General features: G+C 37.9%; 1 non-coding gene across 1 annotated transcript; it reads right to left on the bottom strand.

The window, feature by feature from the left end:
* Positions 1-5,669: 5,669 nt before the first annotated feature.
* LOC139903120 (small nucleolar RNA R71) lies at positions 5,670-5,775 on the bottom strand. Its single transcript, XR_011777964.1, has one exon. It is a non-coding gene; the product is annotated as a small nucleolar RNA R71 (small nucleolar RNA).
* Between the last annotated feature and the right edge of the window lie 268 nt (positions 5,776-6,043).

The raw sequence follows: 6,043 nt of genomic DNA, 5'->3' as shown, positions 1-6,043 counted from the left end.
TAATTTTATTAAATCAGTTTTTTTGTCAATTACATAGTGTAATCAAGTCTAGTGCTCAATTATTGATGTCTTGTGTTATCGTTTATCGTTTAATTGCTCGATTGATGTTGTTTGCATGAAAACCGAATTTTTATTTTAATGATCTGATAAAATTGACTCATGGAATGGTCATATAATGTGTATAGATGGAAAGGTATCGAAAAACTATTGAATTTGGACTTTGATTTTGCTTGATTTCGTTATCGTATGATCAAGATATGATTAGTCTAAGTTTTCATTAGGGTTTACATGATATCCGAATTTTCTGACATGTATGGTTTGTGTTTTGGCTAATTAAAAGTGTACTCTTGTATTCCTTGTGAAAATCATGCATGTTAGACTTAAGATTTGCATCAAAAGCTTTTGAGATGCTCTCGGTGCGTTAAAACGAAGATTCGTGTTTTAAAAAGAGCTGAAACTGTTTTTAAAGTTAAATAAAAATTGCTAGAGTGAACTAGAAGTTGATTGAGGCTATGACCTTCTGGAATATGTTAGTTTATATGTTCCTTAAAGTTTTTCATTTGTATATGTTCCTTGAAGTTTTTCATTTGTATGCTAACTTACGAAAACATGATTTGCCATGAGATATATGCTTGACCAAATGACATGTCTATTTGTTGACTAAAACTGAAGGTTCTGTAAAGATTTGCTAAACTGTACGAATTGGTTAAAGAGATGCCTTTGATTATTTTATCACTAATACTTTGAGATGTTCGAAGTAATCTCCAATTTTCCGTTCATCAATATCTATTTTCTATATTTTTTGAGAAATGTTTCCAAACTGACGCGCGTGCTGAAACTGATTTGGTAAACCGTAACTAGACCTTTTCTGAAACCTAACTTGTAGATATCGTATGAGGTTTTAGCTGCACTTTTTGGAATTTTGAATCTAGTTGTGATCTGGAGTTTGCCATGATTTTATGAATTATGTGCTATGAGTTATAGTTGTATCTTTCTACAATGTACGTATTTTAATGACATGCATTAAACTGCGAATGTGTAATTTGCTTAACTATGAGCTGTAAAGTGTTACTTGACCTAGGTTTGACATGTTGACCATGTTTGCATGACCTACTGATATGTTTGACTTTAGTTGAACACTTTGACCGAGTTGACTTTTGAGTTGACTTTGGTTGACTTGCTTGGATTAGTTGACTTTTACTTATTTGTTGAGTCGGTCTGAGCACTAGGACGTTGCGTAGACTATGGGTTAACATAGTGTAACCTATATGTATACTTAAGGTGACCTATTTGACTGGGTTGCGTTGTTTGGTCGTGATTGTTCGATTACAGTACGATTTTACTAAGAGAATTCAGTGCTTTTGCTAAGGTGAGTCTACAGTCCCTACTACGTTTTTACAGGGATGAGATAACATGCTTTTTACAAATGTTTTACATATTAGGAACAAGTATTTAAACAACTATACGTATGAGTTCAGATCAAAAATCCCTTAGCTTGATTATATTAGTTACTTTATGTAAGCTCAACTTATAGGGACAGTACCGTTAGGTTTAACGAACCTCACCCCAACATAACGGGTGCTTATTTTGTTGTTACTTGTACACTTGATTGGTGTATGCTTAGAAAGGGTAAAGAGAAGGCGTGGAGCCTAGCTATCTGCGGGTTAAAGTTTTATAATCAAGTGCTCATGATAAAGTATGCTTTTCTTACGATGTTTTTCAGAAATCGTGTGGCCTAACTTACGAAATGCTATATTAAACCTATATATTTCACTCAACATTTTTGTTGACATTTTGCATGTTTTATCTCAGGTCCATAGAGGTAGTGCTTCCGCTATACAGAAGTTGTCATGCATGTCTGCTGCTAGAACTGGACGATGTCCAGCATATTTTATTATCTTTACTTCAAAAACATATATTCGCATTTAAACTATTTACTTATCGTTATGTTTTGAGCTACCTACGTCGGTTGTTTATGTCAAATACTTTTCAGTTACATTTCTTTAATAAATGACTTTGTTTTGATAATTAATGCGAATACTTTTCGGAAACGTCTCATATAGAGGGTGGTAGGACCCTTGACACATGAATATCAATGCATGTGAAGATTAACCATTAAGATTGAGAGAGAAAGTCAATCAGTCAAGAGTGACTTTCCACGGCTCTCTTGAAAATCTCTACATAACAGTGGCTAAGCTTTGCTAATCTATGGAGCCTTGGATCCTTTATATAGCCCTCATATAAAGGATCCTCCTTAAGGCTAGGAAACACGTTTTACTCCTTCTCGGTTACCTAACAGAGGGGGTGACCGTTAAACTGTGGGACCGGAGTTAATACACTGTTAGTGGATTCTGACGTGGTATTACACCCATCTTGCTCAACAATCATCTTACCTCACTTGTGAGAAACGATTTGTACCCGTATTAATGGTAGCTAGTCATTAATACACAAACACGTCGTATCCACTCGTTAGTACCACGACCATCTTGATCGATGATACACATAGACACAACCACAAACACAAACTCTACACGATATAAACACATGCAAGAATAATATCACGATACAAGTCACACTCCTAGTTAGTTCACCTACACGCTAAGGCACTAACCAAAATTCCGTTCCGACCCGTACTCCTACAAGTCCCACAACAAATAAGTACACACAAAGGTCTAGGTCTAGACACCTATCTCAAGTCACCTAAATCCCTTAGACCATGCTCTGATACCACTTGTAACGACTCAACTTCGTTTTACCAAAAACACGACTTAAAAAAAAAAATTCCTTGACAGATGATATCGGCTAAAATGTCACATTTTCACCCCGGTATTAAGGCCCAAAAACAAGAAAGTTGCAAACTTTAAATACCAGCTTCATCGATTAATATTGAAGAACAAGTAATTACGAAGACGGTACAAAAAGAATCAAGAGAATCGGAGCTAAAACGAAGATTCTAGAGCGAAAACGGTGAAAGACAAGAAATCAAGTTATGATCTAGGGAATCAGCAAGCCAAATGACTTTCCAAACGGGCTGCTAAACGGCCTGCCAGTATGGCAAACGACCTACCAAACGGGCTCAGCAAACGGCCTCTGCAAACAGGCTGGCTTGGCAAATGGCCTGTGCAAACGGCCTGCCAAACGGCCTGTCAAACGGCCTGCCAGCCGTTTCCAGGCAAAAATCAAGTTTATTTAATGGGCATTTGTCATTCATTCCAACACACACTTCAATTCACTTCTTTCTCTCTCTTGTACAATATTAGTCATACTTTCAAGGTCTTCGACTCTGTGTGGGAAACCTAGTACCCGGAGAAGAATGCTGAAGATTGTATTAGGAGCGGTATGGAGTCTTGAAGTTGTCACTTTTGTATTCAGAACTCATTTAATCTACTGGTACTTTTATCCCTTGTCTTTATATAATGTCTTCCATTATTATGCTTTGTGATATTGTTGCCATGATTAGCGAGTAGTTATCTTTAGTGAATGTTATGACGTAATCAGTTATTATGCCGAAATTATATTATGGTTTGTGTATGTTGTCAAATTGCTTTCCAATTATGCTTTGAACTCAATCACTTTTCAACTAATAGAACGTAGTTATTGGCTCTTTTATTGGGAAGTCGCGAACCCCGATTCAGAGTACACACCCCTTGGTAAGAGAAGTCTATCGGATACAACGTGAGTTTGACTGAGGCACAACGGTTGTAGTAAGTCCACCGAGCCTTGGATTCCGACTGAGGACTCTTTAGTAGTGAAACATCTAACTAGACCCCTAGTACATTGTCGGTCTTAGACCATGCTGGTGTAGTCACCAAGAATATAAACTTCGTACGTGTACGCTGAAGCATAACGATTGTTGTAAGCTGCATCTCTGCTAAGTAGGGCCATGGAACACCGTTAGTGTTGACTAGTACACTTCACCATAACGCAGTCTCAAGCATTGCACCCCGCTTGAGGGATTCTTGGTTAATTAAGGAACTGTTTGTTCGGACACATAAAGGATTGGACCGTTAGGATAACCGAACATTTTCATGGAAGTTATCTTGACTTGGCCATGGTGTTCTTTATGGTTGAACTTTTTTAAGGGCCTAACTATCTTTTAAACCAATCATTAACGAAAGCATCGAGACACATCACGTCTCTTGGATATGGAAAACCATGTATTTGATTATACTTAAGAAAGTTTAGACCATTTTGAAATGTTAATACGTCACCCAACCGAATCGCTCAATTGGATGAGCCATCTGAACGTGTATGCCTGTAGTCAGACTGCACGGGCGTCGGGGGTAAGGGACGTTGATGTCTATTCAGAATCTTCAAGCCTATCGCATTACCCAGTGACATGTCTTATGACAGGGGCGTTTAGGACTAGTATAGTAAGTATAGGGTCATTGCCTATCCATGAGCCATCACTCCATAATGTCGGCAAAGTAACTGATGAAATCGTAACATGCACTTGTTTTAGCCTTATCTGGATTACAAATTTTATCGTATTTACTTTACTTTACTTTACTTACTTATTCTAGAAAACCCAAAATTAGGTAATCACCCACTACTCCTGTACCTTAGATTATCTTAAGCTTTAGATATAGGTTCGATTCTACTGATATCTCAAAAATACGACTCTAGGTCATACTTTCCTTACTCATAATAAGGAGTAGTACGATTTAGGCCCCGCTAAATATAAATTTAAAACAAGTACCCCCTCTTGGTGGCTGAATCTGACGCGCCGCGACCTAACAACATCGCGTAAAAATAAAACCGTCCGTTTCGGTCATATCAAGAGGGAACCTAGTTTTTGGCGCCGCTGTTCGAAACTAGTATCAGACAATACTGCTTTATATCAAACTCATTCACAAACATTTAAGTGGTGTCTAAGAAAGACAATTATGCACGGACTTAGTTGTTGGATTTTTCGAACAGTCTCCAATTATATTGGAACCAAAAGGATCATGCCTCTCCGTAGTTGGCCTGGCCACTTGGTTTGTTGAATAGTTCATGTAAAGCTCTGTTATCGAATTACCCGGGAATCAGTAGCAAGAACCAAAAACATATCTATAATTAGGATAATTAGAATACCTTAGCTTAGAATACCTTAGACTACGTTAGAAAAAGATTACCGTAGATTACTTTAGACTACCCTTAGATTACCTTAGACTAAATTAGGAACCTAGTTTATCTGCCTAAAATTTAAAACACCAAAAAGAGGCATAAGACCAGGGCCGTTGTTATTCGTACCTGATCCAGATGCCATAATCTCTAAAGCAAGCAAGGAAGCAAGAATCAGAAAACAAATGGCGTTACGCGTTACTTTAGCAGAAAACACTAAACCCTCGATTGAAGGTCGAGGAGGATCGATCAGATTCCCAGAGATTCAAGGACACTCGTTCGAGTTAAAACATCACATCATTCAACTCATCCAAAATGGCTGTCAATTCCAAGGATTATCGAATGCCGATCCTAATTCTCACCTCGATAAATTCATATCTCTTTCGAATTCCTACAGCAGCCAGGAATAGGACAAGATATAGTCCGGCTATACTTGTTTCCCTATTCTCTCACTCATCATGCACAGACATGGTTCAAAGGACTTGAAAAAGATTCCATCACGTCTTGGACGGAGATGGCTACTAAATTTCTAACCAAATATTTCCCTCCTTCCAAACAAACCAAGCTTAAGAATGACATCATTAACTTTAAACAAAGCTATGATGAATCTCTTTACACTGCATGGGAGCGATTCAAAACCCTGCTGAAGAAATGCCCTAATCACTAGTTAGAACGGTCAGCCCAAATCTGCACCTTCTACAATGGTCTTACGGTAAATCATAGGACGATGATCAATGCCGCCGCTCAAGGAAATCTGATGAACCAAACCACAGATGAAGCATGAGAGTTGCTCGAAAACGTGACAATGCATCATCATGATTGGAACAGTGGTGAAACAACTTCATCATCTACACCACTCTTCATGCTTAATAATCAAATAGAGGCCATCAAATCTCTCTCGGAAAAGATGGAGTCTCTTGCCAAACAACTCGGAGAA

The sequence above is a fragment of the Rutidosis leptorrhynchoides genome, chromosome 3 (assembly GCF_046630445.1).
Source record: "Rutidosis leptorrhynchoides isolate AG116_Rl617_1_P2 chromosome 3, CSIRO_AGI_Rlap_v1, whole genome shotgun sequence".
NCBI lineage: Eukaryota > Viridiplantae > Streptophyta > Magnoliopsida > Asterales > Asteraceae > Rutidosis > Rutidosis leptorrhynchoides.
The sequence above is the reverse complement of the archived record's forward strand: the minus strand, read 5'-3'. Positions and strand labels throughout refer to the sequence as shown.